Below are 21,158 nucleotides of genomic sequence, written 5' to 3'. Positions count from 1 at the left end.
ATATAAAGTGAAATGGTTTTTGACAAGGGTACCAAAACATTGTGTCAAGAGGAAAGTCTTTTCAATGAACACACTAGGAAATGTGGAGAATGAAGCTGGACTCCTACCTTACACCATATTTAAAAAATTGATAGAGCAAAGACCTACACATTAAGAGCTAAAACTATAAAACTCTTTTGAAGAAAACATAGAAAAGTTTCATGACGTTAGATTTAGTAATTATTTCTTGAATATGCCAAAAGCACAGGTAACAAAAGAAAAAAAAGATACGGGAAAGATTCTATCAACAGAAAAATAGACAGGCAAGCCATAGAATGGGGAAAATATCTGGAAACCATACATCCATCAAGAGAGTAATGTCCTGACTATACAAAGAAATTCCACAATTCAACAACAAAACAAACCACTTGGTTAAAAATGGGCAAAAACCTGAATGCGGAGTTTTCCAAAGAAGATACTCAAATGGCAAGAAGTACAAGAAAATGTGTCCAACATCACGAATTGTTAGGATTACCATGGCTATTATCAAAATAACAGGTAACAAGTATTAGGGAGGATGTGAAAAAAATCACAACCCTTGTACACTGCTAGAAGGAATGTAAAATGGTGCAGATGCTACAGAAAATGGTATAATAGTTCCTCAATAAACTAAAAGTTGAATTACCCTATGATGCAGAAGTTCTACCTCTGGGTATATACTCAGAGGAGTTGAAAGCAGGATCCTGAAGAAATATCTGTACACCCATGTTAACAGCACTAATATCCACAATGTCCAAAAGGTGGATGCAATTCAAGTGCCCATGACAGATGTAGACAAGATCTGGTATATACATACGATGGAGTATCATTCAGGCTTAAAAAACGAAGGAGATTCTCACACGTGCTGTAGCACTGATGAAACCCGAAGACATTTCGCTAAGTGAAATAAGTCAGTCACAAGGGGACAAACATTACATAATTCCATTTATATGATGTGCCTACTGTAGTCAAATTGGTAGAGACAGAAAGCAGAATAGTGTTTGCCAGGGTATGGCAGTGGGGTAGATTGAGGAGTTAGCATTTAATAGTTTCAGTTTGGGAAGATGAAGAAAGTTCTGGAGATGAATGGTGGTAAATGGCTGCACAGTACTGTGAGTGTATTTAATGACACTGAAAAGGCACTTTGAAAAATAATTAAAATGGTAAATTTTATATTATGTATACTTTATTTTATAAAAAATTAAAAGTTACCAACAAGCATCAATAATAAAACACTTCGTAATTACCCAATCATGTTTCTTGAACTCATCAGTCACAGAGTAGCTTCCGGACGCTTCTTGACAAGTCTTGCTTGGTAACTAGACACCGCCTTTTGGAACATGGGATGCTTCCAGCTGAGACCCTGCAGCCCAGGTAAACTGAGTTGGAGAATTTCATATCAACATCCTGGCATAAGCATGCAACCCAACCTTTCCATTTTCTTTATTTTCTCTTCCTTCAAGAAGTTAGAATTTAGAAACACATTTCCTCTATTTCTTTACTTCAAAATACCTGGCCAAAACCATGAATGAATACATTTTAATATCAAGCTATACATAAATAAAACTGAATGAAGTACAACCATCCAAATCAGTATGTATGAATGTTAGGTACATCACATTGACTCAAAAAAAGCCATGTCACAAAAGCAGGACACATGACCATTCTAATTTCAAAGTAAGAACCATACAATTATTGTTTATAGATTTATAATTATTATTTTTAAAAGGCAAATCACTGATACACACTTGTACACACACACACACAAACACACACACAATTTTGAATAGCTGCTGTCTCTGGGAGGGAGGAGATAGATAGGGCAAGAGTATCCCAGTGGATACACTCTCACTCTTTCATGGCCAATACCGTTACCCTTAAGCGAGGTAGTGGGTTCACAGGTCACATTCTATTGTGCTCCACAACCCGCATATTTGTCATATGGTCTCTACACGTACAACATTTTTGTGTTTCAGAAGCAAGAGTCTCAACTACAAGTCTGGTGAACTGTACGAAGGAATTCTACCTTGCTTCTTCCTCAGAACTTGGTTTGTCCGTAACAAGTCAGGGGCACCCGGGGCCAGTGTGCCACATCTGGGCCCCTAAAACTAACCATGAGCCTGTTTTCCTCAGGTTGGGAGCTTTTTGAGACGGTGCAGAGGCCGCTTTCCAAACAAACGGGGCTTCCCAAACTCCACTCCTACCAGGGGGAAATCATCTGCTTTGCTCTGTAAATGCTTATCTGCAGCTTCCTGCCTGTGATCATCCCCATAATCTAGAAGTTGTACATTTTCATTTTCTGTGCCTCCACCCACAACTGGTTTGAGCTGCGTCCTTCCTTCCCCCTTATGGAAAGTAGCAAAGGCCATCTCAATCTTTTGAACTTCAAGACCGGTAAGATATTTTAGTCACTGGAAGACCCCAAGCGCTGACAGTCTTTCCTATACCTAACAGGTTTCCTCAAGTCATTTTTCTAATGTCAGAGATGAGTTTTGAAATTGATTACATCATCTACTTATAATTTTTTAAACTGCTGTTCTGTTTCTGTAAATATTTTTTCAATTAGTTTCTATACATGGCAAGTTATAAATTGGTTTCATTTATTATTACTAATACACATTTTTCTTTTAGAGAGAAATGTTTATAAATCAAATTACAAGCTGCTTTAAATAAAAATAGATTAATGTAGTTGGGCTCCACATTTTAAAGATTATAAAGAAACTTCTGGTAAGGCTTAGTCGAGAATCCTGGACTTTACCCAAATCCTTAGTTCTGGCAACAGAACTCCCATTTTTACCTATTTCCAGCCCACAAAAATCTCAAGATGGTTGCTGTGGCCCTGAGCTTGCGTCTGTGAAAACCAGAGAAGCAGGTCTCTGAGGACGGTCTGCCACCACTGTGGTTGTCCAGGGAGAGTTGAGTCACGAGGGTATGAGATCTGGGGCGTCCTGGGCGGGAAGGGCCCAAGGAGTGGAGCCATGAGCCCCACCGAGCACTGTAGGGACACCTCCAGCTCCGACTCCCACCCCTCCTTCAGAACTCTCACTTTCTCTTCAAGTTCCAGTCATCTCCATATTCCTGCCTGTTTTTCCCCTAACTTTACCCGTATCATCTCTTAGGAGGCACGAATTATGTAAGACAGAAGGGAATCGACACTGCTTTGTTTCCACCCTGTGCCCTTTAACCCTTGCAACAAACATGGGCGACAGTTCGCAAAGAAGGGAGTGGAGACTCAGGGCGAGGAGGTTGCTGGTCTAGTAAGTAGCTGAGTCGGGACTGCACCCAGGTCTACAGGTTTACACGGATCCACTTAACTCCTGGTTATCTACTGGGGTTACGGGACCCAGGGAAGGCTGACAGCACTCTCTGGAAGGGCTCAATTGCTTGGTAAGTCAAAAAGCATCCTTGTATCAGCTCTACACTACGTCAGAGGTTTCGTGGAGCCAGACACACACACGTGTGAGTAGTAGGCCAACCCAGGCAAATACTCAGGCAAATGACAGGTCCTGGAGAACTTACAGGAGAGCCGTCTGAAGTCTGCAACACAGAACAGCTATAGTTTTGAGTGTCTGATCTGCAATCAAGATTTTCCTTCACTCAGTAGGGTTGTAAGGCTTTCCTGTGTGTGTGATCCCTGAGGCAAGTTCTACCACATTCATTCCATTCAGTGTTCCTCTTACCGTGAGAGTCCCCTGATGTTTTCTGAAGTCCGATTTATGGCTGAAAGCTTCCCCACGTTCATCACATTAATACATTCCTCCCCTGTAGGAGCTTCCTGATGTCCTGTGAGGACTGATCTAGAGGTGAAGGCTCAGCCATGCTCTCTACAGTCATAGGGTTCCTCCTCTGGGTGAGTTCTCTGCAACAATCGTAAGCCAGATTTCTCGCTGAAAGCTTTCTCACCTTCATCATATTTAGAGAGTTTCTCCCTTTTATGACCCTCCTGATGTCCTCTGAGGATTGATTTGTAGGTGAAGGCTCTGTCACACTCATTACACTTATATGGTCTTTCCCCCGTGTGAGTTCTCCGGTGTAACTGTAAGCCAGATTTCTCGCTAAACGCTTTCCCACACTCATCACATTCATTCGGCTTCTCCCCTGCGTGAATTGTCCGGTGTTTTCTTAGGCCTGACTTCTGACTGCACGCCTTCCCGCATGTATTACATTTGTACGGCTTCTCCCCTGTGTGAGTTCTCTGATGCATTCCTAGGCTTGACTTCGGTTGAAGGCCTTCCCACACTCCTTACATGCATAGGGCTTCTTCCCTGCGTGAGTTGTCTGATGTGTTCTCAGGGGTGAATTCTGGGTGAAGGTTTTCTGACATTCATTACATTCATAAGGCTTCTCCCCTTTGTGAATTGTCTGATGGGTTTTGAGAGTTGACTTCTGCACCAAAGGTTTTCCACATTCACTGCACTCATAGGGTTTCTCCCCTGTGTGAGTTCTCTGATGGACTCTCAGGTCTGACTTCCAGCTGAAAGTTTTCCCACATTCCATACATTCGTACGGTCTCTCCCCTGTGTGAGTTCTCTGCTGTTTCCATAGGCTTGACTTGTGGCTGAAATCTTTCCCACATTCATTACACCTGTAAGGTTTCTCCCCTGTGTGAATTCTCTGGTGCATGAGGAGGTACGATTTCTTACAGAAGCATTTCCCACATCCACAACACTCATAGGGTTTCAACCTTATGCGAGTCCTCTGACGTACCCTCAAGGCTGACTGGGGGCAGAGGGCTCCCCTATGTTTATTATAATCACAGAATTTCTCTGGTGTGTTAGCTGAATTATGGCTGAAGTTTCGTCCACATTCAAAGGGGGTCACCTCCGCCTAATTTCTCTGGTTTGTTCTTCTTGTGTGTGACCCCTGGTCGAAACTTTTCCCTCCTGTGTCAGTTCTCTGAAAATGAGTAAATAAAACTTGCCACAAATGTCTGTCTTGGATTTGTTGGCTCTTCTCTAAGAGGTTATCATCTTGGCAGTCTTCTAAAAATGAGAAAATTAAAAATATGAATCTTATGAATCTTAAGACACATTTCTTACAGGGAGGGAGCCCATATATATAGAGTCTGTTATATATTTGACTCTTTGGTTCTAGTCCGGTCACACAAGATTAAGTAATTTGAAGTATATATTTCCTATACTGCTTTCATTTGAAAATAAATTGGCTGGAGTGGGGAAAAAAAGGAAAACAAACTGGCAATGAATATATATGTACATATGACATTTAAAAAATGTGATTTTCAAAACTACATGGAAGAGAAGTACAGGAAAGGAACAATGAACACACGAGAATAGTTGAGTTTGGGAACTCGACAAATCGAAGAATAAGATCAATTCAGCAAAGATTATGGACAGTAAGTGTGGACGAGGAGTATTAGTGGGTAAGGCTTTCAAGGTATACATAAGAGACAGGGTTAGGATCAGGGATCCTGTATTCTACTGCCAAATACAGATTATGGGGCAGGAATCTCGTTAGTCTCCATGCTTCTATTTGGAGCTTTCTTTTCTTTTTTTCCCTGAGTTTATACATTAACACCAAAATACACAAATAATAGCATCATTTCCTTCCAATAATAATAATAGAAAAAACAGGTCTCTACTCCAAACTCAAACTCTCCTGGCTGTTTTTCACAGGAAGACAAATACACAAGGAAGGAGAAGTATAAAACTACTGAGAAGAAAAGCCATCTCTCAGCCTGGGGTGAATTTCCTGCCCTACGTTAGCTCTGGTGCCTTGGTACGTGATGTTAAGGTTGTTCTATAACAATACTCTCCTGATCATCAGATTGTAAGTTTTCTTTCAATGTGCTTACTCTCTTGAAACAAACCCATCCAAGAGTAATCCGTCAGTCAGCATTCCATCAATGTTTCAACATACATGGTTTCTACTGGTTTCTAGAACCTTAAGGATTATGTTTCACCTTGTTTTTAGACTTTAGACATCCTTTATGTTCATTTATCATAAAAGACTTTACTTTTATCCCTGGTATACTTGACTGCTATTACTCAGTCGCTACCCACAACAATTTCAGCAACAGTTTCAGGCCTGTACTGAAATTTAAGATGGTCCTAAAACCACTGCCTCAGGTTCCATCAGACAAGAGTCAGGAGACGTTCTGGAAAACAAAGTTTTGCACCAATTCAGGAACATTAGCTGTTCAAGCCAGTATTATGGAAGTCCACGGTATTTTCTGCAGGTCGTCTGGCTAGGCTGTTTGATACCCCTTACATGAATTCATTCCAGCAAAAATCTTGCCCCACATTATTTCTCTAAGTTACCATGCATTCCTTTTTTTAGCTCAAACTCTACATACCCTTCAGGAAAAGACTCTTCTCAAGTTAAAAAACAAAAAACAAAAAACAAACAACCCTTCTTATATCGCTCCATGAATTTAAACACCATTTACTTTAAATCTGAAAGCAATTAAGTCTACGCCACTCACTTGAACAACAGATACGTGAAGAGCAGTTACATATATTGAGACACAATTTTTTAAAGTAAATTATCATCACTGCAATCACAATGCAGCTTAAAATTGATGACACCTGTCCATTTCCTCTCTTAGGCATATCTAAAATAATATTTTATCTTTTCACTGATGGTATTTTAAATGCTATGAAATCCATTTTGTGCAGCTATGCTGTGCTTTATCCAAAACAAAACCTTGATTCTCTGATTTTCCTTGCACTCCTCTGTGATACAGAGAGGGTCCTTGAAATACCGTGTGCCTAGAGCTCCCTAGACCTCTCTGTGACCCATCGGCTCAGACATAATGCCAGTGTATACCTGATGATTCACAAGTCACAGGAATGTGGCTACGGCATGTGCATTCAATACGAAGTACCTTTCCCCTAAACAGCTTTAGTGTCAATCAAATGTAATTATGAAATATATTACATTCCAGAATAGGGAAGAGTAAGAGAAAATATTTTTTTTGGTAGAATACAACACACACACACACACACACACACACACACACACACAGTATGTATTTATATTTAGTTTTCAGTATATCAAAATATTGTGAATATAATTTCTATGTGTAGATTTTTGGGATGTGCTTCTTCATGCCAGGTTTCTTAGCTCCAACCCCAGTACACACTACAGCTATATAATGGCCCATTGTTTGAATATATCTTTCAGTGGACTTCTAAATATGGAAGTTATTTCTAGATCTGCACTTATACATTCAAACTTTTCCCAGTAATTGTGCCAATTTACACCACTGCCTGCCTTGTGGACGTTTCTCTTGCCTCATCTCTTAATTATTCGTGGCACTAGTGGGATGAGTCCAAAATCATGATACTGTGGTCTGAATTCACATTCCTGAGATTGCCATTAATGTTGCATATTTTTCATGTTTATTAGTCATTTTTACGCCCTCTTTGTCCTTTCTTTCTAATGAATTGACTTTATATTCGCAATTCTCGGAAGTTCAATAATATTAGCCTATTTGAATGCCAAATTACATACCAGGGGATGAGCCAGTGAGCACGACAATAAAAAAAATACTGCTTCTCAGAAAGCATATGTTCCAGAGGAAAAAGGTAGATGGTAAACAAAACACAATGCATACTTGATATATGGCGTGTTAGGTAATGAAGGCTTTGAAGGGGAAAGGGGGGTGCAGAGATAGACTGCCTGAGTTCAGCAGTCATGGGCAGCCATACTGAAGAGACACTTGAGACCTGGATTCTTTATTTATTGAAGCAAACCTTCTGCGATGAATATTTGTAGCGAGTATTATCTACCATTGTTTATCTCGTAACTGTCAAGCTCTCTGAAGCCATGAAATTCTTCTGGGCAGTTTAACAAAATGACAGGGAGTGGAGTCACCATCCACACCGAGGAACAGAGAGCCTGACCACATCGGGGAAAACCAATGTATTCTTTCCAGAGCACAACTTTCTTCATGCTTCCGCGTCACATGACTCACAAAATTCACAGCAATACCTTCCTGATTTTTCTTTAGAGTCTTACAGACTGTGCATACAACCCTAAAGACAATTTAATTTTACCAGCTGCTTTATAAAAACTGAATCATATAGCTTGCTATAATCATTTTTGTCTTATTCTTTTGTTCAATATTGTGTGCCAGATTCACCTATGGTTTTGCTATGGTTATATTAGTACGTTATCTGTGATGTATAACACTCCATAAAATAAATGTGATTTATTTCTGTGCTCATCTCTTGATGGGCATTTGGCTTGTTACTCCATTTGCAAAAGCAATTCATCAGTTCACACTTCCATGACCAGTGGATGCGGATCTCTACTGCCCCCCGCCTCCGACTTCATACTGTCAGTGTTCTTATTTTCTGCCAATTTCTTTTTATCTAAAAAAAAGTCTTTTTAATGTTTTTATTTATTTTTGAGACAGAGAGAGAGCATGAGCAAGGGAGGGGCAGAGGGAGAGGGAGATACAGAATCTGAAGCAGGCTCCAGGCTCTGAGCTGTCAGCACAGAGCCCGACGCGGGGCTCAAATCCACGAACTATGAGATCATGACCTGAGCCAAAGTTGGACTCTTAACTGAATGAACCACCCAGGCACCCCAAAAACAGTGTTGAAGAGTAAAAATAAAATACTATTTTTCTTTCCATTTATGTGTATTACTTTTTGAAAATGCTACTAGGGTTTAGAGCTAACTACTTTATAAACAGAACTTTTGGTATTTCTTTTAACATAGAGTTACTTTGGTAAAATTACGGAGACACAAAGGGCAGAGGGAACCAAGAAATAATGCCGGAAGTATTTGGCAGAAGACCTTACATGCCACATATGGGGTAGATACTGATGAGGAGTTAATCAAATATCTGTTTCCACACTCAAGCTCTCCATTGCCCACTTCTGCCTAAAGGCTTGGAAAATCTTGTTTTTTTAAATTTTTTTTTTAATGGCTTGGAAAATCTTAAGGTAGCTAATGTGACATAATTATAGCCAATTAGAAAAAAAACCTTTTTTAATGTTTATTTATATTTGAGAGAGAAAAAGAGCATGAGTGGGGGAAGGGCAGAGAGAGGAGGAGACACAGAATCTGAAGCAGGCTCCAGGCTCTGAGCTGTCAGCACAGAGCCCAACACAGGGCTCGAACTCACAGACTGTGAGATCATGACCTGAGCTGAAGTCAGGTGCTTAATAACTGAGCCACCCAGGCGCCCCTTTAAAAAAAAATTTTTTTTACTGTTTTTATTTATTTTTGAGACAGAGAGAGACAGAGCATGAGCAGGGGAGGGGCAGAGAGAGAGGGAGACACAGAATCTGCCAATTTCTTAAATGTATGTTGGCAACATGATACTGTTTCCATATTTTTCTCAAAACTAATCAGATTAAATAATTCCTCCCATATTTACTAAGTAATTGGATTTCCTTTCTGGGGAAGATTCTGATTAAGTCTTTTGTGCATTTTTTTTTATTAAGCTACCTGTCTTTTTCCTCAGACTTGTAGAAGCGCTTTATAGATTCTAGATACTAGGTTTATCTTAGTTGCGTGCATCACAAATAGATTCTGCTATTCTGTGGCTTGTCTTCTCATAGTTTTTACATAATCTTTTAACATCCAGATATTGTGACTTTTAACGTAGTCAAATTTATCACATTTTTCCTACATGGTTAAGTGTTTTTTGGTCTTAAGTCTTTCCCCACCCACAGTGATAAAGATTTTCTATACTATTTTCTAAAGTATTTTATTTCACCTAATATAATTCCACCCCAAGTTGATTTTTGCTATATGTGCAAAGTACAGGTACAAGAAATCAATTGTTTAAAACGTGTTTATTCCTGGGCTACTTCAATGATTTAATTATAGTTACAGGAGTGTAATCAATCATATTGACAGGAGCTTCGCTCAGGAGCAGCTAGAGAAAAGTCCCACAACATTGTTTCTCAAAGATGTTTTAAATTATTATTGGGCCTTTGTTATTTCCATATAAATTTTATTTTTACTTATGTATGCATGTACACATTTAATTTCCATAAAAATTTTAGAACCAGCTTGCCAAGTTTCACAAAAACCAAAACCAAATGAGTTCACTTGGTATTACAATGCATCTTTACATATATTAAGAGTATTAAGAGCTTTAATATCTCTCCAACTAAAGACTATTCAACATCTCTCCCAGTTTTTCTAAGTTTCCATCTACCTATCCTATGTATATTTCCAAATGGTCACCTACTCTATTACTAGAGACGTGTGCATAGTTATTTCTTAGAAATGACTCTCTTTGAGAACCACCATCTGGCTAGTTATTATTTACACGCCTGTAGTTTTCCAACTCACTGATTTCTACTTTAATCTTCACTAAATTATTTCTTCCACTTTGCTTAGTCTTTTTTAAACTTTTTGTTTGTTTGTTTGTTTGTTTTTTAATTTTTTTTTCAACGTTTATTTATTTTTTGGGGGACAGAGAGAGACAGAGCATGAACGGGGGAGGGGCAGAGAGAGAGGGAGACACAGAATCGGAAACAGGCTCCAGGCTCTGAGCCATCAGCCCAGAGCCCGACGCGGGGCTCGAACTCGCGGACCGCGAGATCGTGACCTGGCTGAAGTCGGACGCTTAACCGACTGCGCCACCCAGGCGCCCCTAAACTTTGTTTTTTAAAGTAAGTAGGTAAAAATACAAATTTCCCTGTAAGCCCAGAGGTTCTGATATCATGCTTTTTATTATTACAGTTTTCTGGATATACTATAATTTTAACTTCCAGAGACAGGTTTCAATGTCCTTGCATTGTTTATAGTTTCTAGGTTTGTTGAACTCTGATTTTTCTATTGTTTTGAAATTTAATGATATTTCCTTTTCACCTGAGTTCTTTCATATTTTGTGATTCTTCCACTGACAGTGAAAGGGTTTACTCTTTGTTTTCAGAGTGTGAAACACATTTACAATTGTATCTTAGTTTCTTTTCATAAAATGTGTTATTTCTGTGTTCCGTAGCCTCAGGTGCTTTCCAGTGGATCTGTTATGAAACCTGAGGATACACAGTGGTTATGGTATCTAATGTGCTTCCGTATCACTTTATATCTCCTGCAGTATTTTTTTTTAGTGAACCTTGATAATTTATTTAGAACACAGATATTAAAACTTTCATATGCCTGTCTTTACTGTCTTCTTTAATATGATAAAAGTACCTTCTTTCTCATTTCACGGTTTTTAACCTGAATTCAATCTTGATTAAAATTCAGATAAATGATCCCAGCATATACTTTGTTTTGGCACAGTGATTAACCATTTTTCAATATCAAACTTTCCAAATTACCTTTCAGGTCTATCTCTGATAATATCTGATAATATATTCTCACATTCGTTGGCTTTAACCCATTTTCATTAGTTGCTATGGCAGCTAGTTTTCTATTATTTCATGTTGTACTGCGTGCTTAACAAAGCTTTATAAAAAATGTATTCAGTAATAGGCATGTTTATTTTGTTAACTGAATTTTTCTTCTAACAGGCAAGAAGGGTGTATTGGCCCCTCACGGTTATCTTTATAATCTCATGTAATTCCTCAATCATCTACCTCTTAAAACAAGATCTAGTAATTCCCTAACACATAATCAATTTCTTCTCTCTTCCCATTCATTAACCTCCAGTTTTATATGTTTTTCTAATATTTTTTAGTTTTTATCCTTTTTTTTACTGTTCCATATAACTCTATTACTTGACAATTAAAATTTTTTTTTAATTTTTTTAATTTTTTTATTTTTGGGACAGAGAGAGACAGAGCATGAACGGGGGAGGGGCAGAGAGAGAGGGAGACACAGAATCGGAAACAGGCTCCAGGCTCTGAGCCATCAGCCCAGAGCCTGACGCGGGGCTCGAACTCACGGACCGCGAGAACGTGACCTGGCTGAAGTCGGACGCTTAACCGACTGCGCCACCCAGGCGCCCCTAAAAAAATTTTTTAAATGTTTATTTATTTTTGAGAGGAGAGACAGAGCATGAGCAGGGGAGGGGCAGAGAGAGAGGGCGACACAGAATCGGAAGCAGGCTCCAGGCTCTGAGCTGTCAGCACAGAACCCGATGCGGGGCTCGAACTCACGAGCTATGAGATCATGAACTGCGCCAAACTTGGATGCTTAACTGACTGAGCCACCCAGGTGCCCCAATTTTAAATGATCTATACTCAGGCTCCCAGTTTTTAAAGATGGGAAAATGATCACAACTGCATCCACCCCTTGTCTTAGACCTTCTCCTCCCATATGCTACTGAATACGATACACTCTTCCTAAACACCCACATATATAGGGGCTCTGTAAGAAAGTGCTGAAATTATTTCATAGTAGACATCTCTCACTGACCACTCTAATTTACCCTGAAAATTTCTACTCGTACTTAATAACTCACCTGAAGATCTCCTGGTTAGAAATTCTTTTCTAATGAGCATAGATCTTCTGCTTGCTCCAGCCTTAAGATCACTCCTGGTTTTGTATAGCGATACCCTGTCAGTGGGAAATAATTTAAGACTTGGGCCTGCTGCATGGGCTTCTAGGATTCTGAATGTGAAAGAAGACGCATCTTCAGGGATGGCACAACAAAGGTGCTCATTTGAACCTTTCCTTGCAGAGTAGACAACAAAAACATTTGTCCCCCCCCGATGTTCAGAAAGTATGAATCTCCTTGAGCTAAATCACGAGCACACATAATACTGAACTTAGCAGGGATCTACGGCATGAGGTTTCCCCTTCTCCCATGATGGAGCAGTACCAGGTAACAGGCACTGCTGGGTAAGGATCCCAGAAAAAGAAGAAATAACGCAGTTTCAGATCAGAATATGGTACCAAAACAGAACGCAGAGGTCTCAGGAAGTTGAGGAGACAGAACCAGAAATTCAGAGGCCAACACAACTCCCATTTGTGGTGTAAGATCCTGGAGACAGAGCTGACTGAAAGAGACCATGAGTTTTTGAGTCTTGAGTCTTTGGCTAAAGACGGTACGTGCAGGGAAACGACGTGCACCTACAAAAAGAACCACATGAAAACAGATTGAACAACGTTTGAAGTACACGGGGGGGATGGGAAGTCTATAAATAGGAGAGGATATCCCATTACACAGGAGACTACCTACTCTGCTCTTGGAAGTGTGCGTTGTCCTAACAGTGTGGTACAAAGTATCCTGAAGTGTGTCCCAGACCCAATTAAAACAACAACAATGAAACTTAAAAGTGAGTCTTGTGGGTGTCAAACTACATGGAAGCAATTTACGGAATCTGAGAAAAATTTTAAATTTAAAATACAAATTCCCCAAATTTAAAATACAAAAAAACCTAGCACCCAAAATATAGGAGTAGAACCCTGAAAAGAACAGGCAAATACACAGTTACAGTTGGATACGACACTTCTTTCTCAATCGTTAACAGTACGAGGAGATGAAAACATAATGATGTAGATATATAAGACCTGTAGCAACAGGTCACTTGAATTAATTCTCACTTATAGAACACTAGGTCCAAAAACAAAAGAAAATACTTCTTTTCATGTACACGTGGAATAGTGATCAGGATATATATTGGTTCCTAACAGAAGTCTCCAGAAATTAAGAAGGACTGACAATGCAGGGTATGTTCTCCAAATAAGAACATTAAAAAAATCTGTAACATGTTGACTGCTGGTTTCTGGTCCAACATGTAAGGAACTTACAACAGGTAAAAGCTAAAAACTGAAAAATTAATGAAACTTCTGAGATCTATCACAGAAATCAGGTCACAGAGCAAACCAGGGTGCCAAAAATTGGAGACAGGCAGAAACACAGAATCAGAACCTCCCAGAGCAGACACCTGCACAGGAACCAAGGCCGGTTTCAAAAATCTGAACGGTAACTGACAAACGGTGAGAGGCTCAGTGTGGACAAGTCTGAGGGGTAAAGAGTCCAGGGGAATGATATGGCAGGGACGGGGGGAGGGGGTCCTGCTTTTATGAGTTTTGCCTGCAAAAGCCCTACAAAGTGTTTACAGTGAAAATGAGAAAAATCCTCTCATGTTCCCAACACAGGGAAGGGAAAAGAAACCATTTGAAATATGCCAGAGCATTCTCTTCTTAACAAAGCCTGCCCTTAGAAGAACCTATTTACCTAGAGCCCAACCTGCTAAGGGTTTATCAGAGCCTAACCAAACTGGGAGAAGGGGAATTCTTATTTTATTTGATTTTTTAAATTTACATCCAAGTTAGTTAGCATATAGTGCAATAATGATTTCAGGAGTAGATTCCTTAATGCTCCTTACTCGTTTAGCCCATCCCCCCCCTCCCACAACCCCTTCCAATAACCCTCTGTTTGTTCTCCATATTTAAGAATCTCTTATGTTTTGTCCCCCTCCCTATTTTTATATTATTTTCCCTTCCCTTCCCTTATGTTCATCTGTTTTGTCTCTTCCAGTCCTCATGTAAGTGAAGTCATATGATATTTGTCTTTCTCTAACTAATTTCGCTTAGCATAATACCCTCTAGTTCTATCCACGTGGTTGCAAATGGCAAGATTTCGTTCTTTTTGATTGCCAAGTAATACTCCATTGTATATATATACACCACATCTTCTTTTTTTTTTTTTTTTTTTTAACATTTATTCATTTATGAGAGACAGAGCATGAGCAGGGGAGGGGCAGAGAGAGAGGGAGACACAGAATCTGAAGAAGGCTCCAGACTCTGAGCTGTAAGCACAGAGCCCAATGCGGGGCTTGAACTCACAAGCTGTGAGATCATGACCTGAGCCGAAGTCGGATGCTTAACCGACTGAGCCACCCAGGCGCCCGTCCACATCTTCTTTATCCATTCATCCATTGATGGACATTTGGGCTCTTTCCATACTTTGGCTATTGTCAATAGCACTGCTATAAACATGGGGGTGCATGTGCCCCTTCGAAACAGCATACCTGTATCCCTTGGATAAATACCTAGTAGTGCAGTTGCTGGGTCATAGGGTAGTTCTCTTTTTAATTTTTTGAGGACCCTCCATACTGTTTTCCAGAGTGGCTGCACCAGCTTGCATTCCCTCCAGCAGTGCAAAAGGATTCCTCTCGGAGAAAGGGAATTCTTAACTCCAGGTCTCTCCAGTCTTCTGCATGGGGAATGGGCTTCCATGTGCCATTGAGCAGGCTCCAAGCTCCACGAAGTCAGATGCTGCTTGGTTTGGGACCTCGCTCTATGTGTCTCTTCATCTCACGGTTGATTCACATCCTTTGTCATACCCTTTAATAAAGTGGGAAACCTAAGTGCTACCCTGAGTTCTGTGAGCTGCTGTAGCAAATTAATTAAACCTAAGGAGGGGCTCTTTAGAACCTCCAATCTGTAGCTGGTTGGTCAGAAGCACAGGTAACAGCCTAGAGCTTGTGACTGGCATGTGAAGTGAGGGGTAGGGACAGTCTTGTAGACCCGAACCCCTAACCTGTGGATTCCAATGCTATCTCTAGGAAGATAGCGTCAGAATTTATTTAAATTCTCAGACACCCTGAAGATGCCAGAGAACTGCTTGGTACTGTGTGTGAGGGAACCCCCCATATTGGAATTGGATCTGCACACCCTAAAAGAAGTCCCTGTAGCCATCCCGTCCCACCTTAGCTAGCTCTTCATACACCTTAAAAAACTCAAAAGCGCCAGTGAAGTTCAGGGTCTAGCGCCACCAAAAGACTGACCTAATTATAGGACTAGTGAACATTTCTCTTGCCCTACATCTCACCACTAGATGAGTAAAGATCCTTCTACCCAGCACATCATGTCCACCTTACAACAAAAAATTATAAGACATGCCAAGAGGCAAGAGATACAGTTTGAGGAGATGGAACAAACACCCGAATCAGAGTTAGATATGGTAAGAATGCCGGAATTATCAGACCAGGATTTTTTTAAAAACTATGATCAATATGTTATAGGCTTTATCAGAAAATTAGACAACATACAAGATCAAATGGTAACAAAGTGAAGAATTGGAAAGTCTAACAGAGAGGCAGAAAGAAATGCTAGAGGAAAAAAAAAAAAACACTAACAAGTGAATGCCTTTGACGAGCACATTAGCAGACTGTACGTGGCTGACGGAAGGATCACTGAGCTTAAGAACCTGACACTGAAATTTTCAGGGCTGAAAAACAAAGAGGAAAAAAAGACTGAAAAACAATTAACAGAATACCCAAGAACGGTGGGACAACCACAAAAGTATAACATACGTGTAATGGAAATACTAGAAAGAGGAGAAAGGGAGAGGGGAACAGAGCAATATTTGAAGCAATAATGACTGCAAATTTCCCTCAAACTGATATCAGACACAAAAACCATGATTTGGGAAGCGCAGAGGACACCAAATGCAAAAAATAAACAACAAACAACAAAACTATGCTTAGGAATGTCATATTAAAACTTCAGAATATCAAAAATAAAGAAAAAATCTTGACAGAAGCCACAAGAAAAAAACTCTTACCTACAGATGAGCAAAGATAAAAATTATATCCAATTTCTTCTTTTCTCAGAAACCAAGTAGTAAGGAGAGTGAAGAGAAATATTTAGAGGGTTGGGAGAAAAAAACCTCCACCAATGTTTAATTCTGTACCTTGAAAATTATCCTTCAAAAGTGAAGAAGAAATACTTTCTCAGAAAAACAAAACTTGATGGAACCTGTTGTTAGTAGACCGGCCTTGCAAGAAGTGTTAAAAGAAGTTCTTCAGATAAAAGGAAAACGTTACAGGTTAAACTCAGATCTACACAAAGAAAGAAAGAACACTAGAGAATGAGTAAGTGAAGGTAGAATAAAAGCTTTTATTTTTCTTACTCTGAATTGATCCAACAGAAAGTCTGCTCTAAATAATAACATATCCTATTACATATGTCTATATACATATAAGCAGAATTAGTGACAGTCCTGTTAAAAGGAATGGAAAAGAAGAACTGGGAATATTTTATTAAGGTTTCCATACTATCTGAGAAACTGTAGAATATTACTTGAAGCAGACTTAGGTTACTTGTGACACAAAAATAGAAACAAAGGATAAGGGCAAAAAAATAGAAAACAGTAACAAATATGGTAGGTATTAATCCAACTATATAAAAAATCAATTTGGATGTCAGTGGTCTAAATATACCAACTAAAAGACAGAGACTGTCAAGGTGAATCAAAAAACAAGACCCAAGCATACGTTGTCTTCAAGAAACCCCTTCATTATTTTTTTGAAGAAACCCACTTTCAATATATAGACACATACAGATTGAGAGTAAAGAGATGGATAGAAATATACTAAACTAACACTAATCAAAAAGGGGGGAGCAGTTATATTAACTTTCAGAAAGAGGAAATTTATCAAGGATAATAAAGAGGGGGATTACCTAACAACAAAGGAGTAAACAGTCCAAAAAGATGTAATGATTTCCTGTGCAGGCACCTAAGAACTGAACGTCAAAGTATGTGAGACAAACACTAATAGAACTGCAGCCAGAAACAGACAGAACTCTATTTATTACAGTCAGGGACCTCAACACCCCTCTGTCACAAATGGATGGATCCACCAGGCAGAAAACCAACAGGGACACAGCTGAATCCAAGAGCACCATCAATCCACTGGATATAAATGACATCTACAGACTACCTCATTCAATGACAGCAAATTACACATTCTTCTCAAGCTCATAGTGAATAATCTGCAAGACAGACCACACACTGGGCAATAAACCACACTTGAACAGATATTTAAGAAAACAGAAACCACACAACATATGCTCTCCAACCATAATGGAATTAAACTAGAATTTAACAAAAAGATAGGTGGAAAAAAACAACAACAACAACAAACTACTTGGAGATTAAACAACACACTTTAAAAAAGATTTTTTTTAATGTTTATTTTTGAGAGAGACAGAGAGAGAGAGAGAGGGAGGGAGAGGGAGAGGGAGACACAAAATCTGAAGCAGGCTCCAGGCTCTGAGCTGTCAGCACAGAGCCTGACATGACCCACGAACCGTGAGATCATGACCTGGGCCAAAGTTGGACACTTAACCAAATGAGCCACCCAGGTGCCCCCAACACACTTCTAAATAACACATGGTCAAGGAAAACAATCTTAAGACAAATTAGAAAATATTTTCACTTAAATGAAAATACAAATTATTCAAAATTGTGGGATAAGTGAAAGCACTACTTAGAGGGAAATTTATAGCAGTGAATGCATAAATTAAAAGAAAGATCTAAAATAAAAAACCTAAGATTATACTAGAGGAAACTAGAAAAAGATGAACATGTTAAACCAAAGTTAATGGAAGAAAATAAATTTAAAAATTAGCGCAGAAATCAATGAAATTGAAAACAGGAAATCAGTGGAGAAAAATCGATGACACTAAAAGTTGAATCTTTGAAAAGATCTATAAAATCAACACACCTCTAGCCAGGCTAAATGAAGAGAGAAGATGTCCCTAAGTTTCATAAAAAATCAAGGAGGTGACATCACAACAGATCTTGTGAATATTAAAATATAATAAAGAATACTATCCATAACTCTATGCCCACAAATTCGATCACCTAGAAGAAATGGACAAATTCCTTGAAAGACACAGTCTGCCAAATCTCACACAAGAAGAAAATAGTATCAATAGGCCTGTACATAGGAAAGAATTCAGTCAAGAAATGATCACTTTTCAAAGAGAAGTCATCAAGCCCCGATGAGTTCACTGGTGAATTCCATCAAACATTTAGGAAAGGAAATTATGTCAATTCTCTACAATCTCTTCCAGAAGACAGAAGCGGAGGTAATACTTCCTAACTCACTGTATGAAAATGAGATCCCCTAATACCAAAACCATACAAAGACAGCATAAGAAACAGCAAGTTATTTAATGGATATCTACTTAGTGAATCTGCTCATATGGAGAGGCAAAAGACACAGAATACCAACATAAAAGAAGAAAAAAGTCAGACCGTCACTATCTAACTTGAAGACGTAGTATAAATGTAAGTAATCTTGACAATGTGCTATGGGGAAATGGGACAAACAGATCAATAGAACAGTAGAAAGAGCTCAAAACAGACCCGCAAATACATAGTCAACCGACCTCTGACAAAGGTGCCAAGGCACTATCATGGAGACAGTCTTTTCAAAAACTGGTGCAGGAACAATTGGACATCCACAGGCAGATAAGTGAATCCAGACACAGACATACATGCGTCCTTCACAAAAAAGTTACTCAAAATGGATCATTAGACCCTAATGTAAAAATAAAAGGTATAAAACTCCTAGAAAATAACACAGAAGAAAACTTAATTGACCTTGGGTGTGGCAATAAACTTTTTAGCTAAATACAACATCAAGGAACAATCTGCAAAAAAAAAAAAAAAAAAAAAAGATAAACTGGACTTTATTAAAATTAAATATGTCCAGTCTGCAAAAGACAAGATTAACAGAATGAGAAAGTAAGCCATAGATTGAGAGAAAATACTTGCAAAAGATACACCTGATAAATGGCTGTTATCCAAAATACACAAAAAACTCTTTTTTTTTAATGTTTATTTTAGAGAGGGAGAGAGACAGAGCATGGGAGGGGCAGAGAGAGAGTGAGGAAGACACAGAATCTGAAACAGGTTCCAGGCTCTGAGGTGTCAGCACAGAGCCTGATGTGGGGCTCGAACCCACAAACTGTGAGATCATGACCTGAAGTTGAACGCTTAACCAACTTTGTCACCCAGGTGCCTCTACAAAGAACTCTTAAAACTCAACAGTAAGAAAAACAACCAACCCTATTACAAAATGGGCAAAAGGCCTTAACAGACCTCACCAAAGAAGATATATAAATAGCACATAAGCATATGAAATGATGTTCAATATCTTATGCCATTAGGAAGTTGCAATTAAAAGAACAATGAGATCACTACTATCTACCTATCAGAATGGCCCAGATCTAAACCAATGGCAATACTAAATGCTGGTGGGAATGCAAAGAAAACATGAGGTTCTTCTATGGTAAAAACTACCAAACTAAGCACCTGAGGATAGTAAATATATGCAAACTCTTCTAAAAGATAGAAGAGGCAAGCTTTATCACACCATGAGAAAAGAAATCTCTAAGAATTTTTTTTTTACAAACAGGTAAATAATCTCTAAGAAAATATTAGTAAACTAAGTCTAGCAAAATGTAAAAAGGATGACATATCATGGCCGAGTGGGGTTCATCCTAGGAATACAAGGTTAACATTCCAAAAGAAATCGAATTCGTAATATTAACTGGAAAAGAAAAACCATAAAACAATGTCATCAATATAAAGAAAGAGTTTGAAAAACTTAACACCTATTGATTAAATTAAAAACGAGGGAGGGGAACTTAAAGGACAGGTCTGAAAAACTTTCATTAGCATAGTACTTTGCGGGCTCTGGTTCAAGACAGTGAAGAAGGAAGACCTTGCTCACCTACTCCCAAGAACGCACTGAGTCTACAGCTACGTACAGACCAATTTCCTCTTAAAAGAATCTAAAGGCCGGCTGAGTGATGAGTAGAAATGGGACAAAAAGAAGAAAACCACATTAAAGTGGGTAGGAGAGGCTGGGACACAATCTGGTCAAAAACCCCAGCCCCCAGTGTGGGGACCCCCAAGTGAGCGGGAACCCAAAACCTGGAGCTTCTCCCTGTGGAGCAAAGGGTTCAAATCCTGCAAAAGGAACCCCAACTTTTAAGTCCTGCACCAGAGGGGTGAGCCCTGAATACATGTAACTTTGAAAATCAATGGAGGATTCCTGAGACCCACAACTGACCTGAGAAATGGCTCTTTATGAAAGGCTCTTGTGCTTGGATTCACCCAGCCCAGGGCCCATCACAGAGGCAGCGATGGCACCCACACTTAAAGTGAAGGAGGCTCACCTACTTTTATTAAAGCGTTGGCCTGATGGGCAGAACCTGACTTAACATACACATCTCGGAGCCTGCTGGAACTCTCTCTGGGAATGGAGCCAGACAGGAACCACCTCGCGTTCTCCCTACGTGGTGCTCCAGTACACCAGTATCTCACCCAATGGAAGTGTTACATGCATATGGGGCCCCATTTTTACAGCTGCCACACAAGGGATGCTTCCTGATCACCTGGCTCTACAGGTGTTCCTGGTCCCACGAGGCTGTAATAATAGGGCTCATCCAGAAAGGAGCTCAGACCATTGCTGGCACACTAAACCACACAGCTGCTATGGGAGGACACC

General features: G+C 39.4%; 1 long non-coding RNA gene across 1 annotated transcript; it reads right to left on the bottom strand.

Moving 5' to 3' along the window:
* Positions 1-1,173: 1,173 nt before the first annotated feature.
* Positions 1,174-4,223, bottom strand: LOC111557592. Its single transcript, XR_006588730.1, has 2 exons — positions 3,699-4,223; positions 1,174-1,397 (listed from the first exon to the last, which is right to left on the bottom strand). It is a non-coding gene; the product is annotated as an uncharacterized LOC111557592 (long non-coding RNA).
* Between the last annotated feature and the right edge of the window lie 16,935 nt (positions 4,224-21,158).

The sequence above is a fragment of the Felis catus genome, chromosome D4, assembly GCF_018350175.1.
Source record: "Felis catus isolate Fca126 chromosome D4, F.catus_Fca126_mat1.0, whole genome shotgun sequence".
Taxonomy (NCBI): Eukaryota; Metazoa; Chordata; class Mammalia; order Carnivora; family Felidae; genus Felis; species Felis catus.
This window is presented reverse-complemented; position numbering and strand designations above follow the sequence as displayed.